Source organism: Panthera onca, chromosome A3, assembly GCF_046562875.1.
Source record: "Panthera onca isolate mPanOnc1 chromosome A3, mPanOnc1 haplotype 2, whole genome shotgun sequence".
In the NCBI taxonomy this organism is placed as follows: Eukaryota; Metazoa; Chordata; class Mammalia; order Carnivora; family Felidae; genus Panthera; species Panthera onca.
The window spans coordinates 134,772,143-134,790,226 of record NC_138341.1 but is presented as its reverse complement, the minus strand read 5'-3'; the positions used below and the strand labels follow the sequence as shown (position 1 = coordinate 134,790,226).

The 18,084-nt window shown below is 55.2% G+C and overlaps 1 long non-coding RNA gene across 1 annotated transcript; it reads right to left on the bottom strand.

Moving 5' to 3' along the window:
• Positions 1-2,891: 2,891 nt before the first annotated feature.
• On the bottom strand, positions 2,892-14,513 carry LOC132670561 (uncharacterized). Its single transcript, XR_009606796.3, has 3 exons — positions 14,171-14,513; positions 13,799-13,901; positions 2,892-4,749 (listed from the first exon to the last, which is right to left on the bottom strand). It is a non-coding gene; the product is annotated as an uncharacterized LOC132670561 (long non-coding RNA).
• Between the last annotated feature and the right edge of the window lie 3,571 nt (positions 14,514-18,084).

Sequence of the window (18,084 nt, the reverse complement as noted above, 5' to 3'; positions counted from 1 at the left end):
AGGCTCAGGCCCCTCACTCACCTCCGCGAAAATGTTGAGATTTGTGCCTTTGCCACAACAGATCAAGTAAAACCTTGACTTCGGTTTTGCATTTCACGAGGCTGATCTCCAGGGCTTTGCCACTGTCTTCGAGCCCACATCAGCTGCGGGGGGGGGGGGGGGGGAGGGGAGGCCCGGGGGGAGGGAGGGGAGGCCCCGGTGTGGCGGTGTCGCATTTCCCTCCAACGGATCCAGATCCGCAGGCGAGCCCTGCGCGTGCCCCGCGGTGCGAGCCAGTGTGCGGCTCCGAGAAAGTCCCTGCGGCCCAGGACACTGTCCCGAGTATGAGCGTCACCCGTGCGGTCCAAATCCCCACCCCCGCCGTGTCACCCAGCTCCGCCCGCAGCCCAGGGAAGAGGAGAGACACCGATCCCCGCACGTGGCACGTGCGGGACGCGGGCGCTCAGACGGGCGAGCAAAACGCAGCAATTTACCCGTCACCACGCGCTGACGCTGCGACCGGCCCTCCAGTCGCGGTCCCTCGCCGGCTCATTTAACTCTCCTGCTCACCAGACACTCGCCAAGCATCAGTCTGTGCCCTGGCCACCTGCCCCGTGGACTTTTCGGCCACGGGGGGGCGAGAGGCAACAATTCCTAGCTTGGGGCTGACGGTCCGTGCGGGGAAACGGCACGTGCACAGGCGGAAACTCCCAGACGCGAACCCTCGGCCTGGGGTGACTGGAGAAACCTAAACCGGAGCCCCGAGTGCCACAGATGAGGTTTGGCACCACCGGCTCCCTCGTAAAGAGGGAAGACACCGTGTCTCTGCCCGACGGCGCACAAAGCGCGCTCGGGGTGAAAGACCCAGGCGCGAAAAGAAAGCCCGTGTTGGAGCCGGGGGGGGGGGGGGGGGGGGGGGGGGGGGGTTGTGACCTGGGGACGGGCACAGTCACTGGGCAAGTTGAACCCCCGTGAGGGTCCGTCCAAGCTGCCTCCAGCCCTTTCCCGCTGAGCAGACATCCCACCTCCCGTTTCTCTGAAAGCTCGGCTCTGTGGGGTTTTGCGCTGAGCCCTGCCCGTTGGAGGGCTCTCGATAGCGTGAATTCCCTTCTTTCCCTGGAGGTGTTCTTGCTGGTGTAGACAGCTCCCTCAAGCATGCTCACGTGCCCTCCGCTTTGGTTCAGGGTGGGGACACAGGCCACATGGCACCTGACATAGGGCAGTCCCCCAGTTCTCTGGAACTCATAACAAAACTCTGCAGAGAAGCCGGGAAAACTCAAAAGCACCCCTCTACCCCACCCCTCAACAGCTGGAAACCAGAAAGCGAAACAAGGTATATCTTTCACAAGGGCGATCAAAACCGGAAAGTACCTAGGAATTCATTTCTCCAAGAACATGCAAGAGCCGTAGGCAGGAAACTTTCGAATTTGAATAAAGAATGATCTGGACGAACAGAGACCTGTCACGCTCTGAGACAGGACATCCTTGTATGGTAGGGAATTTGATTCTCCCCAGATAATCCATAAATTCAATGCAACTCTCCTCACACTTAAGAAGGGCACCCCTGGGGCGCCTGGGGGGCTCAGTCAGTTGAGCGTCCGACTCCGGCTCAGGTCATGATCTCGCGGTTCGTGAGTTCGAGCCCCGCGTCGGGCCCTGTGCTGACAGCTCGGAGCCTGGAACCTGCTTCCGATTCCGTGTCTCCCTCTCTCTCTCTGCCCCTCCCCCGCTCACAGTCTGTCTCTGCCTTTCTCAAAAATAAATAAGCATTAAAAAAAATGTAAGAAGTGCAGCCCTTTTGTGTGGAAGGAGAGAGATCGGTGAGGATTGTCTCCTCGCGAAAGTGGAGCGAGAGGCGGCCTGCCTCCCACCAGGACTGGAGGGCCTCCTTACAGTCCTGCCTCAGCCTGGTCCAGCCGTAGACCAGAAAGAAGGTCAAGTGCAAACCACAGTAACAAAACCATGTGTGAGATCAGACCACTGGCTGAAGGAAGGAACCCAGGAGAGATGGCCCCGGTACCTGCGGGAACTTAGGTGGGTATGTGACACGGAGTAGGTCAGGTCGTGGGGGTCGTAACTGCTGCCACCTGCCTTGCCCCCAGGTGCCCATGCTGGGCCTGTCAGGGTGAACTGGGCCTCATTCTGGAAGGTATTTGCAAACGTGTGTCCACTCCGGACTGCCCCTGGAGGGGAAGGGAGAGAAGCAGGAGAATAACATCCGCCCGCAGGCTGGGGAGCCTGGGACCTGTGATCTAGGTGAGCAGGTGATTCGAGTCCCAGAGGACAGAGGATAAGGGTCGGGTTCGGGGAGGGGAATCCCAATGTCAGCACGCGGGCCATGGACCATGAGAGTGCCCCTCTCGTCCCAGCGCCGCCCTCCCTCTGGGCTGTGGTTTCTTCTAATGAACCCAACCCCTTCTCTGCGTGCCACCCCAGGCCCAGAGGTGAGGTGCAGTCTGGCCAGCAGAGCTGGAAAGGGTCAAGTGACATTCCCAGAGCACCTGCTATATCCCCAGCCTCTCCCACTTAATCCTCCAACGGCCTCCCGAAGGAGGCCTCTCCTCAACCCCGCTTTATAAACGAGGAAACTGAGTCTCAGATGAAGTAATTAGATGCCACGAGTCAGGATTCACACACAGGACTGTCCGGCCCGGAGGCTTTTGGGTCTCTCGCGCTCGAATGAACTGACGCGCCGGCAGAAGGCGGACTCTGAACCCGCGGCGTCAGGGAGAGCCACCGCCTGGGCAGCAGCCCTCAGCACACTCTTGCCGGGAGTGGGTGACTCATTTTTGAATCACAAAAACAAATAGAGCGTAAGATGTTTGTCTGGGCCGAGCAGAGCCCTTTTGGGGGTGGGGAGACGCGCTGTGCAGGGTGATGGCTCTTGGGGACATAAAGCAAGGGTCCTGGCCCCGCTGCTTTGTCATCGCTACGTCCCGACACGCGGTGAGTAATAACCACCTCACGCAGCGCGGCTTGCCTTCCAAACAGCTGGTGGGGAAAAGCGAATACAGGGCAGTATTTTCTTGTCCCTGGGGCAGAATTGGCCTACAGACACTCCTAGAACGTGGCACCTGGCTGCTCCTCCGTGAGGCTCGGCCGCCAGGGAGGGTCTCACCTGGGCGCGGGTGCGGCCCCCTCCTGCCCACCCCCTGCCCCTCGCCCACTCCCCGTCCGTTCTCCCTCAGCTGCCAGCTGACTGGCTCAAGACGCTGGCTAACTCGTGCCGCTCCTGGCTTACATCCTCCCTTTGTTCATGGTTTGGGAACGAGTTCCCTGCCTGATCTGCAAGGCCTTGCACATAAATTTGCCAGAGAAAATTCAAGATACCCAGTTCGACTGGAATCTCAGATAAACAACAAATCAAAAAAAAATTTTTTTTTTAGTATAAGTCTATCCGATACAGCATTTGGGATATACTTATGCCACAAAATTTATTCGGCGCTCACCTAAAATTCGAATTGAACCTCGCATCCTGTATTTTTATTTGCTAACTCGGGCAACTCGATGGCACACCTCTGTAGCGTCACCTTCCTTGCCCATCTCCCCACGGTGTTCTCCCACCCCACCCCATGTCTGTTCTGGAACTTACCATGCCCCACCCACCACAGGGCCTGTGCCTCACCCTTGTTAAATTCCACTCATCCTCCAGACCTCAGCTGAAATGTCACTTCCCCGGGGCCTCCCACCAGCCTCCTTGAGCAAATCAAGTCCCTGCCTTATGCACACACAACACCATGCCCCCCCTCCACCCCCTAGGACATCTGCGGCTTTACCCCCGGGTGCGATGGCGAGGCTCACATCCAGGCCTCCGGCCAGACGGCCCCTCTGTGAAGGCAGGACCTGTGTGCCTTGTTTGCTGCTGTGGCCCCGGCACCCAGCGCAGCGACGGGCACAGTGGACGCTCAGTAAACAAGTGTCCGGGAAACAAACCAGCCAGTCTCAGAAGCAGGACAGCAGCGCCGTGGGAGCCCGCCCGGGGCCAGGGCCCAATTCTGCAGCGTCTTGCATGGGCTGCACAGCTTCTCCCTGCGTCGTGTTTTCCCTGGCAGTGGCTTCGAAGCGGAGCCTACTGAGCAGAACTGGTTTGGGGACGTCAAGTGCTAGGATTCTGAATAACACAGCCCTGCATCGGTTTTTAGAGTTTCATTTTCCTGGCAGGAAATAAGAAGAGGCCTTTCCCAGAGCCAACTGCTTGGAGGAATTAATGGGGCTGAAACGCTGGCCAGCACCAGCTTGGACTTCTTCTTCCAGGGGCACCAGAGATGCTTGGGAAGACAGTGATGGGACCAAGCTCGGACCGAGCACTGTGGAAATGCACGCCTTTCCCCTTTCATGCAGTAGTCCCACGGCACCAGGCTCCGAAGATGGGAAAACTAAGCTGAGGGGGGCCACCTGCCCAAGGACACGTAGCTAGTGAGGAAGAGAACCAGCTGGAACCCAGTGCTGAAAAAGTTCTCCTCTCTCCCCCTTCTCCCGCCAAGAACCAGCTAGGAGATAAAAGGACACTCGAAGGGCCCTGGGAGGCAAGCAGAGGCCTTCCACGTCTGGTAACGACCGAATGATTCCCTTCCCGAGCACGATGATAAAACCTGAGCATGATGCCGAAAGCAAACACCTGGAGGTTCTGGACAGTGAACAGAAGCGGATCTTCAGGGGAGGAGGGGGCTGGGCAGAGCAAGTTCTTGTCTTCGCAGCTTCCGGCCTGAGGCTCAGTGCGGTTGGCAGAGTGCAGGACACGAGACGAGAGGGACGCCAGGGGGACTCGGTCTTTCTGGCCCAGGGAAGCAGAAGACAGAGGCTGGTGAACCGTGGCTGTTGGAGACAGCAGGGGGTCCCGGACGGGAAAGATTCAGAGAGGAGATCCCCAAATTCTGTCCATCCACATCTCTGGTGGACCCCTGACCACACCCGGAACAGACTCACGGCAGCCCAGGTGAGACAAAGACGTGAACTGATACAGCAGCTGCCTTCCTAGAAACAAGAGCCGAAGTTCAAATTCAGTCCCGTCACTGCCCGCTCGAACACAAGAAACAGCACTCATCAGAGAAAAATAACAAAATCCCAGAATCTTCACAATTCAGCGCTCGTTACATCAGGGCGTATTCGTTTGCTATTGCTGATGTAACAAACTTCCACAAACTTACTTGCTTAAAAACCACAGGCACTATCCCATAATTCCACAAGTCAGAAGGCAAAAAGGTGGGGGAGTAGAGCTGGCTCCTTCTGGAGGCCCCCTTTTGTGGATTCTAGAGGTTCACGGCCCCTCCGGGCATCACTCAGAATTCTGCCTCCATTGCCACATCTCCCTATTGTAAAGACCCTTGTCATTACACTGTGGGACACTAGGATAATCCAGGATAACCTCCCCATCTCAAAACCCTGGGTCACATCTGCAAAGGCTACTCGTGACACAAGGTAACATACACACAGGTTCTGAGAAGGAGGATGAAGGGACATTATTCTATCCATCACGCCGGAATATAACCCCCAAATTACCCAACATATAAAAAAAAGTAAGAAATGGAAGAAATTCTCGAGAGGAAATGAAGTCAACCAAGATGCATCCCAAGATGAACCAGCAATTGGAACCAGGACACAAGGCTCTGACAGCAGCTGTAAAAATGGCTCTCGTCAAGTTGTAAGTGCTCGCGATTAATGAAAAGATAGAAAGTCTCTGCTGAGAATCAGGAACAATATAAAAAAAGGGGCAAATGGGAATTCCAGAACTGAAAATCATGATATCTGAACTGAAAAATTCAAGGGCTAGACTTTTAACAGTCAAATGGAGAAGTCTGAGGAAAGAGTCAATGAACTTAAGATAGAGCGATAGAAATTATCCAATGTGGAGACAACAGGGATTTAAGGATAAATGAATAGAGCCTCAGGAACCCACTTAAATGATGTTAAAGAGTCCTGCATACGGGTAAATGGAATCCTAGAAGGAGAGGAGAAAGAGAATGGGGCATAAATAATATTGGGGGCAACAAGGGTCAAAATGTTTCCAAATTTGGTGAAAAACAGAAATGTACTAGGGCACCTGGGTGACTCAGTCAGTTAAGCGTCCAACCTCATTCAGCTCAGGTGAGGATCTTGTGGTTTGTGAGTTCGAGCCCCAGGCAGGGCTCTGTGCTGACAACTCAGAGCCTGGAGCCTGCTTTGGATTCTCTCTCTCCGTCTCTCTCTCTCTCTCTCTCTCTCTCTCTCTCTCTCTCAATCTCTCTCTAAAAAATGAATAAACGTGTTTTTTTTAAATTAAAAAAAAAGAAAACCAGAAATGTACTGATACAGGATGCTCAATGAACACCAAGCAAAATCAAAGAATCCCAGAGCAAAGCACATGGAGTGGAACTCTTGAAAGCCAGCATACACACTGCTGCCTAAAAGCCACATGAACGCTTAGCACATTGCACGCACGGGGACGATGACCCAGTTAAAGGCTGACTTCATATTAGAAATCATGGAAGCCAGAAGGTGTGGAACAACATCTTTCCAGCGGTGAAAGTTTAAAGGAAAACCCTGTCAACCAAGAGTTATATACCCAGTGAAAATTCCTTCGAGGAGGAGGGCAAAGATGTTCTCAGATAAAAGAAAACAAAGGGCATTTGCTAACGTCTGGTCTTCACTACATGAAATGCTGAAGGGAGTTCTTCATCCTGAAGGGAATGATGCCAATGGAAACTCAGATCCTCAGAAGGCAGCAATGTTACATATATCGGTACCTGGGGGAATTATCTTCTTTTTTCCTCTTAAAAACCATAGAACCACTTAAAGGAAGAAATATAACATCGTCTTGTGGGGTTTAAGATGTGTATACGTGAAAAATAACATAAAATGTGCATATATGGAATATAAACTATGATATAAAGGACATACAAATATGAACTTACACAATTGTAAGCTATCTACACTTTACACAAAGTTGTACAATATTAACTGTGACTAGAGTATGAAAAGTTAAGGACGCATATTCCAGTCTGTACAAAAACCATTGAAAAATAATGCAGGGGTGCCTGAGTGGCTCGGTCGGTTAAGCATCCAACTTTGGCTCAGGTCATGATCTCATGGTTCCATGAGTTCGAGCCCCACATTGGGCTCTGTGCTGACAGCTCAGAGCCTGGAGCCTAAGATTCTGTCTCCCTCTCTCTCTCTGCCCCTCCCCCGTTCACACTCTGTTTCTCTCTCAAAAATAAATAAACATATACAATTTTTTCAAAAAATAATGCAAAGAAGTATAGCTTTAAAAATCAACAGAAAAAAATAAAATAAAAATCAACAGGAAAATGAAAACGGAATTCTAAACAAAACTTCAGATAATCCAGGGATGCCTGACTAGCTCAGTCAGGGGAGCTTGTGACTCTTGATCTCAGGGTAATGAGTTTAAGCCCTGCATGGGATGTAGAGATTACTTAAATAAATAAAACTTAAAAAAAAAAAAAAAAAAAAAGCCTTCAAATAATCCAACCACTGAAGAATAAGAAGGAAGCGGCAAAGAGACAATAACAAAAAACCAAACCAGAGGAGGCAAACAGAATAGAAAAATGACAAAATGTGTGAACCCAAATCTAACTCTATCAGTACTTACACTAAATATTAATGCGATAAGCACTCAAATTAAAGGACAGAGACCATCAGAATGGATTGGGGGGGGGGGGAAGATAAAACTATATGCTGTCCTCAAGAGACACAATAAGCCACTGATGACTGATAGTTAATGGATACCAGAAATATGTAACACGCAAACAGTGAGCCTAAGAATGTGACCATGTTAATATCAGATAAAATAGGCTCTGAGGGGCACCTGGGTGGCTCAATTGGTTAAGCATCCGACTCTTCATTTTGGCTCAGGTCATGATCTCGTGGTTGGTAAGACCAAGCCCTGCATCAGGTTCAGGTTCTGTGCTGACAATGTGGAGCCTGCTTGGGATTCTCTGTCTCTCTCTCTCTCTCTCTCCCAATCTCTCCCTGCCACTCCCCCACTCACGCTCTCTCTTTCTCTCGAAATAAATAAATAAACTTTAAAAGAAAAGAGAGAGAAAAAAAAATAGGCTCTCAGATGGAAAGTATTATCAGAGCTAAATGTTTCGCGATAACTGATTTCATTTCTTGTGCACCTATTATGTGCCAGGACCCATGACACCGAACTCTTTACCATAACAAACCTGCGAGGGAGGCAGGTACTATTATTTTTATCCCTCTTTTTTTAGTTGAGAAAACTTGTTCTCAAAAAGATTAAGGGACTTGCCTCAGGTGACACAACTAAGCCCAAATTGTTGGACCAGGACCTTAATTCTCAGCTGCCCTGCCCAGTCTGCCGTGTGGAGCTAGTGAGCGACTGCCTGAGCATACAATTTGGCCAAAAGAGAATTACTGCCCCCCTCCTTACAATAACCTGCTCCCTCCCAGTCCCCCCATCTCGGAAACGGCCCCCGCGTCCCCCTAGCTGCGTGGCTCAGACCTTAACCCTCTCATGTGGTACCTGTGAGCCATCAGCAAGTCCTACTGGCTGTGTCCCCAAATTATGATCTAAACCTGATCACTTCTCACCACCTCCACCGCAGCCACCACAGTCCAGGCCGCCCTCGCCTCTCTCCTGCCTCAGACAAACCGGAATCCCTGACCTCCAGCCGGGCGTCCTCCACCTAGCAGCCAGCTGACCTTGAAGAAGCATGAACCGATCCCTGCCGCCCCCACCAACGTCCACTAAAAACACTTTAATGGCTGTTCATCACACTGGACGAGATCCTGTCCTCCGACCCTGTCCGACCCCTCTCCACACCCCCACTTCCCCATCCTCCACTAATTCACTCTCTCCAACCACAAGCTTGCTCCTGTCTCAGGACCTTTGCACAGACTTTGTCTTCTGCTTAGATTGCTTTCCGCACCCCCCGCACCCTTGATCTTCCCACAAGCAGTTCCTCTCCTCACTGAGGCCTTAACTCAAATGTCACCGCCTCAGAGGGGCTCTCCCTGGCCGCCCTGACTGAGGTATCCTTTCCATCCCACGATCACATAAACCCTTTTTAAAAACTTTTGTCATAGTCCCTCAGTACCTAAAATGGCTTCTGTCCTTGTGCGACCTTCACAGTGAACAAGCACGGCTCAAGATGGACTCACAGACTGTGTTCTTTTTGTCACCGATGGTCTGCTGAAATTTATTCAGTGGGGCCACTTTTCACCCTGGGTGAAAACTTGGGACGGACCCCGCGGCTTTCTGGCCATCTTACGTGACCAGATACAAGGTCCTCCCGCCTATGATTCAAATGCCTCGACCCACGTAATAGTCAGAAGTTTGGCTTTGGTTTCCCGTGAGGCCTCACCCCTTCCCTTGTGCCAGCTTTGCTGCAGAAGGGGCGTGTGCACAGTCGAAGCGGGTCTTCCCCACCTGGCTCTTTCCTGCCTGTGACCGTATCTCCTCCCTCACCTTCCCACCTGGCTCTGCCCCCCCCCCCCCCCCCGGGTAGGGACACAGAGAGAAGAGCAAACAGCCCTCACTAGCCTGGCACCCCAGCCCCACTGCCCCCTTGGAGGCACAGATTCAGCCCAATTCTGCCTGGTGGCACTTTGGGGTCACCCCTTGGAGGCACAGATTCAGCCCGATTCTGCCTGGTGGCACTTTGGGGTCACCCACGTCCACCTGCCGGGGGTCTAACCTGCAGTTCTTCTGCAGAGGGTCCGTGGGCCTTCATTCTAACCAGGAAAGCCCAGGACACCCCTAGCTTCTTTCTTGTGAAGCCTGTGCTCTGACCTCCGCCCCAGGTGGCCTTTGGTTCGGGGCATGAAGCGGCCCACCCTGGCTCTCGTGTGTGTGGGTCACTGTCCAGGCCCCGGGACAAGCTCAGAAGCACGACTTACACTCCAGCCTCCCGCGGATCAGGCGGGGCTGGCCCTCCCCTGCGACCGACCCTTCACTACCCGCTGGGCTCCTCTGCCCTGCCCGCTGCCCCCACTCTCCACCGAGCTGCTCCCGGGAGCGCTTTCCTAACAAATCCCGCCACGTGTACCTTCCCCCCTGGGCCACGGCAAGCAAGGTGAAACTGAAAGTCTAGAACATCACTCTCCAACGCGGTAGCCCCTTGCCCCCTGCAGCCGTGCACATTTACATGTAGATTACTCAATGTTACGTAAAACGGAAAACTCAGACCCCCAGTTGCCCTGTTGCGGGCACTCCGTAGCCTTTCGTGGTGGTAGCTGCGGTCAGAGAAGAAAGAGCATTTTCATTATCAGAAGGTTCCATGGGGCGGTGTTCGCCCAGCGCTCAGGAAAGGCGGCAGGCCTGGGGGCTGGGGGCGGCGGTCACCGGCCTCTACGGAGGGCGGATGAAGGCACAGGACAGCCCGGCTTCTGCACGCACGCGGCCATGCTCCCTCCGGCCCCATCCAGAGAGCAGAGGGCGTTCCGGAAGATCGGTCCAGCCACAGCGAGCCTGCCTCTGCGTGTGAGCTTGGAACCCCTGCCTTCCGGCCAGACGAAAAGGATCACGGGCGATAAATGCAAACCCAGAAGGAAAGATGTATAAGCTCCCCCGCTGGCCTGTCAGTCACACTATTGACACACATGTGGTTTGGGAAGGCGGCCTCTTTCTCATTCCCGAGAGCTGACTGCGCCCGCGTCCTCGTGCTGAGAGCGGCCACTCTCCCCGCCGGCGGCGGCAGGTGCCATCAGCGGGCACGGGGCCGCGGCCTCAGGATGAGGGAGGGCGTGCTGGGGTCTCCGCGGTCACCAGGCTGTTTCCGGGGCAGCAGGTGGGAGCTCACAGGGGGCCAGGATGGGAGGCGACCACTCAGCGTCTGCGGGTAACCGGCGTGTCTCGGAGACTCAGATGCTTCCTGTCTGGCAGGCGGTTCTCGCAAGCCCCGCCTCAGCAAACCCCCGGTGCGGGCACTGGATGAGACGGCACAGGCGAGACAGCCGCCCCCCTGGCACAGCGTAAGCCCTTCACGGATGGTAGCTGCCACCCACGCTGCTCCATAAAAGCGTGGTTCACGTGCGGCCACCTGCCCCCCCCCCCGAGAGGCCCCCGAAGTCCAGAACACAACAATGCTACTTTAAACGCACAGATTCAGATCTTCTAGAACATTCCCCCCGAAACAGACACCTTCCCCGTGGAGGAAGCGATGTTGGGGAGAGGACAGGCGCTGGGCATCACACCGCCCAGTGATGCTGGGTGGCCCTTTCACCTGTGTCCCAGTCCCTTCGGTGACCGTGACGATGCCCCCTCAGGGCAGGGTGGGAGGGTCAGTGTGCAAACCACCGGGCCTGGGGTGGTGCTTGCTTACAGAATTTCCCCAGAACTTTCCTGCAAGAAAAGTGACAGAGTACGGGAGAGCTGGCCTTTTGGCACACTTGCCCAAGAGAGTCCCCAAGAGGAGCCCCACGGAAGGGGGCTTGGAATCTGCTCTCTAACCGAATCTGCAGCAGAAAACCCCTCGGGCCGGAGACAGTCCTGGCCTCGCGTGGGTGTGTGGGCACCGGGCGGGTGCAGGTCGGTCACGCAGACGCCTCCATGGAAGGATCTGAGGAGAAGCGTCCGTCCGTGGCGGCTAAACAAACGTCACAGACTCATCCCGCCGACACGCAGAGCCGCCCTGCTCTCCTCCGGCCAGGCTGGCCTTGGCGGCTTGCTCCCAGCATGGGGAAAGGCCACAGTCTCTGGGGCATCTCCTTGTTCTTTCTCTTGGATCCCTTAGGCTCGGATCAGATGCCGCCACGTCTCCAACGGTCCTGGGGTGAGGTCCTCACGACGCGGAACTGAGGCCCCATGCTTCCCTCTGTTGTGTGAGCCCCTTTGACCTTCCAGCCCGGACAAGCCTTCAGATGGTGCAGCCCCGGCCCACGTCCCGACTGCAGCCTCACGGGGGACCCCCCCTCACCCAAACTGTGAGATGGTAAACGTCTGTGGTTTCGAGCCACTGACCTTGGGGGAACTTTGTCGTTGGACAGCATTAGATAACTAATACAGGCCTTCAGCCGGTTGAACGAGTGCATGTTGGTTTTGTTCTTACCTGTTTTTTTTTTTTTCATGTTTATTTATTTTTGAGAGAGATCGAGCAGGTGAGGGGCAGAGAGAGAAGGAGACAGAGGATCCAAAGCAGGCTCCACGGTGAAGCGGAGAGCCTGATGCGGGGCTCGAACTCACGAACCATGAGCCGGTGGCCTGAGCCAAAGTCGGACGCTCAACCGACTGAGCCAGCCGGGCGCCCCGAGTTCTTACATGTTCATGAGACATTTAACCTGAAGAGTCGTGTGGTGCACGTTACTGGCTGCCTACAAGTTACCCCTGCCTTTTTCCTCTTTCCCAACTGAATCTTAATTTTGTTCAGGTATCGACCATTCCCAGGCACCTCTGTTCTTGGGGAAAGCTGACCCAGCCATTGGCCTGGCTAAGCCAGTCGCAGTCATCGCATCTCCCTCGCCAGGAACTGGTCCCCTGGCAGCATCCTGTGTATGAAGGGAGCCTGAGAACGAAGCCAACACGTGGGGGAGGGCAAAGCCAAGAGCCTTGCAGCATAATGGAAGCAGAGCCTTGATCGCAACATGCCTGAAGCCCTCCCTCTGGGCTTCCCATTACGTCAGATACCAAGTCTCTTTTTTGAGTGAAGTCGTGTTTAGGGTTTGTACTTCCGTGCATGCCGCTAAATGATCTCTTCCCTTCGTTTAACAAAGGTTCATTAAGCAACCCCCTGTGCCAAGACGCCACGATATTCATCACTGAAGAAGACAGACTCGGGGCCTGACCTCAAAGACCTACAGTCCAGGGGGCCCTCGATGACCCTCAACCTTTTCCCATATAACGGAGGGTGAGAGACCAAAGCCATTCCACTGACCTTGACCACAGCCAAGACCAAAGTTCATGGCTGTGGAGGTGACCTAAGACCAGAAACACCCTGAGTCCTCCAATACCTGTGTTGGCGTTGGGGACACAGGTGCAGGTCAGCCCCCGAGAGCCCCGAAGGAGAGGCTCGCAAGAGGCCTCCGGTCCTCGCGTCTCTGAGCACAAGCTTCGAGCCAGACGGTCCCGGGCCCACCTTCCGCCACTGGCATGAGACCCTGAGGAGACAGCCTAACCCCGCCCGCCGAGCCTCGGTCTTGCCATCTGTAAGCTGGGGCGGATATCGGGCTCTACCCGGAGCGACGTCACGTGATTTATGTAACCACAACCTAGCGGCAAGGGAAGCTACGGGAAAGTGAGGATCTGGTCTGCAGAGCTTGAAGGGAGACGTGGAACCCGCCGAGATTTACACCGTGGGGGGCTCTCGCCCGTAACAGAAGGGCTCAGGCTCTGGCCCGTCCCGGGAATGCGCCCGAGAGAATGGCACGCGGATGCACCGAGAGCCGCGCACGGGGTCCTCGCGGGGGCACCACGGGGAGCCGCTGGGCACAGCCCACGTGCCCGTCGACGGCCGGAGGGGCCAACACACTGCCGTCTGCTCGTGCCGTGAACCGCCGCGGCGGGCGCAGAGCTTCTGGGCCTGGGCCGGATCCTTCTGTGCCGGGGGCGTCCTGGGCACCACCGGGGGCTGGCAGCATCCCGGCCTCTCCCCTGCTGGATCCCAGTTGTGCCGATCCGAAATGCCTCTGGGTGTTGCCCCACGACCCCTGGGGAGGGATCCCCCGTGGCTGAGAACCATGGAGAGAAGGCGGGAGGGCGGGAGGGAGGTTGGGCAGGGGGAGCAAGGCCCCTTGCAGACGCAGGGATCAGTCCCCAAAACGCGCGGGAGAAAAGCGAGACACAGAAAAGGACCCAGAGAGCGTGTGGCTCCATGCGTATGCGGTTCAAGAACAGGCAGAAACTGACCGATGGGGACTCAGTCGGAACTGTGGTTACCTGGGGAGGGGTCCCTGCCTGGGAATGGGCGTGAGGGTCCTCTGGGGTCCGGGAGAAGCTTCCATGCTGGACACACACGTAAAACTTCATCAAGCTGTACAAACAGAATTAATTAAGTTTACTCGGGGTTTGTCAGACCTCAATTAAAAAGTACTTACAGAAGGGATGCGGCCGCCCCAGCCATCTGTCTCCCGGGGTCGCCTCTTCATCCCGGAGCCCGCCCTCTGTCAGATACCCGGCCATCCCCACCTGACAACGCTCCCGTCTCCTCCTCCTGTCCCCCCACCCGCCTCTCCTCTCGGGGCAGCAGCCCCCGACCCACACCCACACCCACACCCACACCCCGCAGCCCAGGGCTCCCACCTGAGGGCAGAGAACGTAGGGATGTGCGTGGACGTCTCCACACCCATCCCCAGGGCGCCAAATAGCCCGTGGCCGTCTACGCAACAGAATGGCACGCAAGGGGCAGGGGCCGGGAGGCCGCTGTGCGGTGATGAGGCGGGGTCGTCCGAGGTGCGGGCCTCAGGGAGGGCGGGAGAGGGCAGAGCAGCGGGTGCAGCTTGTGCCGCCCCGGATGTGCAAAGAAAAGAGGCTGGGGATCCAGCCCATGCCTCTGCGTGTAGACAGTCTCCACCGGGACGCGCGAGGGGGAGCAGCGGGAGAGGGGCTGGGGACACGGTGGGGAGGACAAGGCGCTTCAGGAGCACTTTCCATCCCTGTGCACACCTTTTCTCTCCCGTGTGTCTGTGTCGTAGGCTCAAGGAAAACATCTATAAAAATTAAACGTGAGAGAATAATTAGATGAGCACAGCTGTGGAAAGATGCCAAGACATTGTTTCCAAGCTCCCGTTTTGCTTAACGCGCAATCCCCTTGAGAGACAAAACAGAATGATAAACACACAGCCACCCTCCTGCAGGTCCCGGAAGGACACATGCCGAACTGTGGGGAAGTTTTTTTTACCGGCAACCCCCCGCCCCCCACCAGGCTTCTGAATTTTTTTTAAAAAAATTTTTATAAGGAGAATCTTTGCAAAACGCTTGGGGGTAAGAAAACATATCAAACAAGAGGCATCATCGTACGGCGTGATGTGTGCGAAGGGGGAGCCTGGGGCGGCACGAAGCTAGAAGCGGGCAGCTGAAGTTGCTGGCAGTCAGGGAAGGCTTCCTGGAGAAGGAGGCATCTGAGCTCTCTCAGAGGATGTCTCCCCTTGCGTCACGGAGGAGGGCCCTAGAGGGGACCTCTCTGCTTAGTGTCACCTGCTTCTCTGCCCACCCGGCCGCACCCGCCTCTTCTTCCGCCGTCAACACCACTGACAACCGCCGGGCCGGGATGAACTGAAGGAGCCATTTGCCTGCATCGGACTCTGGCCTTACTTTCCCCTCTTTTCCCTGCTCTGGGCATCTGCTTCCTTCGTGACAATAAATTCAGACGAATCCATAATCACTACTTTGTGCCAAGGGCTGCTGGCACGTGTCATTCACCTGAACTTACTACTAAGATCAACGTTCCAGCTCTACAGACAAGAAAATGGAGGCACAGAGAGGTTAAGTGACTTGTCCAAGGCCACACAGCCGGAAAGCGGCACGGCCGGGATCTTGAACCCGCACAGACCCTTACCCTCCCGCCGGGCTGTCCTTCCGTGTGCTCATTCTCCGCGCACCCCCACCTGCCCCCGCCACCCCCACGTCCTTCCCTCGTTGCATCTCTCCGCCTGTCCCCCCCCCCTCCCTCGCCGCAGGGCTGCCTCTGAGGAAGGTCAGCTTCTTTTCGCAAAGTACGGTTCAGCTGCTCGGCTTCCTGAAGGCGATCCACCCCTGAAACCCTTTCAAATGTATTTACCTAATTCAGATCTCTCGGGAGCCCGACATGCTGGGACAGTTCGTACGTGTAACCAACACGCACAGCCGGCCCAGCCCATCCAGGCAGGGCGGCCCCGTCCCCGGAGCAGCGCCCTGCCGAGCGCGGGGCGGGGGACCCAGGTGACCAGAGCAGCCACCACCCCCCCCCCTGCCAGCCCCCTAGAGTCGGGCCCAGCCAGCTGCGTTTCCGGCCGATGAACCTGCGGCTCCGAGCCGCCTTTTAATTAATTCCGTGTCTCAGGCAGCCGGAGCACGTGGGCAAACTTGTCTGATTCCACCGCGAGGCCCAAGCACATCCCAGTTTGCTTTCTAAGAATAGAAGCGGGAGATGGGGGAGGGCGGAGGCCGGGATCTAAAAATGAATTTGCAGCCCAGAGCAAAACAACCCAGTGAGGAGAGGGGAGAGAAAAGCAGTGCACGCACCGGGCGCCCGGCGGGGGCTGTCTGCTGCCCTCCCGGGTGTGAATCGCAGAGCTGGCAGTCTGCCCAACTGTCTGGCAAGGATGGGGGTGGGGAGGCGCTGCTCATGTCAGGAGAAGGCGGCTGGGGACGCCCATGGGAGTCTGCATTTTTTTTTTTTTTTCTGGGCTGGTTCGCTCTTCCCAGCAGGGAGACCGTAGGGTGACTCACGGACCTGCAGACTGGGCTGGGGGGGGGGGGGTGCAGGAGCGCCCCAGATGTGGCACAAAGTTTCAGGAAATCGGGACCGAATGCCGGGGGGGTGGGAGGTGAAGGGTGAGGTTCTGCCCACCTCCCCGGGGAAGGGGAGGGAGAAGAGGAAGCCCGAGCCTGACCGCTCAGGGGGATACTGAGGAGGTGATTGGGGTGGCCGTCGTACTCAGCCGCTAATAATGACAGAATCAGGAACACCGACAGCAACAAAATCACAGAGGTTTCACTCAGTCCGTCGCTGCTGTGGGTACTTTACCTAAAACCTCTCACCTGAGCCTCACGAAGCCATGTGTGGTGTAAGCTGTTCTTGCCCCCGTTCTGCTGATGAGGAAACCGAGGCCTGGGAGTTTCCTCCACACCCCAGGTCACGCGCTCGGGGAGGTGCCCACCCGGGTCAGGACGCAGGTGGCCCTCCCGCACGGCCCAGGCTAATCTCCGCAGCAGCGCCTCCCTGAGGACAGTCCCATGTCTGCTTGTCCCTGGTGAAGGCAGCGCCGTCTAGGCGTGGCCGGTGTCGCCCGGGGCGGGGGTCCGGGCAGGTGTGAGGTTATGAGGGGTCTTTGGATCCAGCAGCAAAGAACCAGATGCACGGAGAGGGATCTTCCTTTGTGTCCTCTTTCAGCCTTTCCAGTGAGATCTGCCACGGAGAAAGTCCACGCTGGGCACCGGCTCGTCCTTAACGCCCCCCAGCACTCGCTGCCCCCCTTGGAGTCGAGGGAGCCGACCAGCACCCGCCTCGAAGCCCTGGTTTGTTCTCTTTGTGTTTATTTTCCCTTCTTTAAGGAAAGTGACCCAGATCTTCCTTTTAACCGAGCGAGGTAGAGTTCACTTTTGAGATAAACTCGGTTTTAAAAGTGAGTCGAACACTTTAGAGACAAATACTGAAATATTTATGGATGAAATGACATGGTGTCTGGGACTCGCATCAAAATAATCTGGAATTGGGGGCAGCGAGTAGAGATACAGAGGAAACAAGACTGGCCAGGAGTTGAAATTTTCTGAAGCTGCCTGATGGCTATTCTATTATACTGCATTATACTCTAAATAATTTTAATTTAATTCTAGGCATGTTTTAGATATAATTTTATATATTCTATCATATGTTACAGACAATGATACATTAAATCATATATATTACACAGTTTCATATATTTAAATAATTATATGTATTATAGTATAATATCTTTTACATTATATATGGGATAGATACATTGCATTATATTATTCAAGCTACTTTGGTTAAAATTCTCCATAATAAAAAGCGGGTTTTTTTAATGCTATATAAAAAATTTTTTTTTTGTATTTGAGAGAGAGAGAGAGAGCGAACAAGCTGGGGAGGGGCAGAGAGACGGAGACAGAATCTGAACCAGGCTCCAGGCTCCGTGCTGTCAGCACAGAGCCCGACGCGGGGCTCGAACCCATGAACTGTGAGATCATGACCTGAGCCGAAGTCAGACACCCAACCGACTGAGCCACCCAGACGCCCCTAGAAAATTTTTTTAAGTTTATTTATTTTGAAAGAGAGAGAGAGAGAACTCTTGAGCAGGGGAGGGGCGGGGGGGAGAGAGAGAGAGAGAGAGAGAGAGAGACAGAGAGAGAGAATCCCAAGCAGGCTCTACACTGTCAGCACGGAGCCCGACGTGGGGCTCAAACTCACGAACCACGAGATCATGACCTGAGCCAAGATCAAGAGTTGGGCGCGTAACCGACTGAGCCCCCCAGGCGCCCGACCATGTAAACGTGTT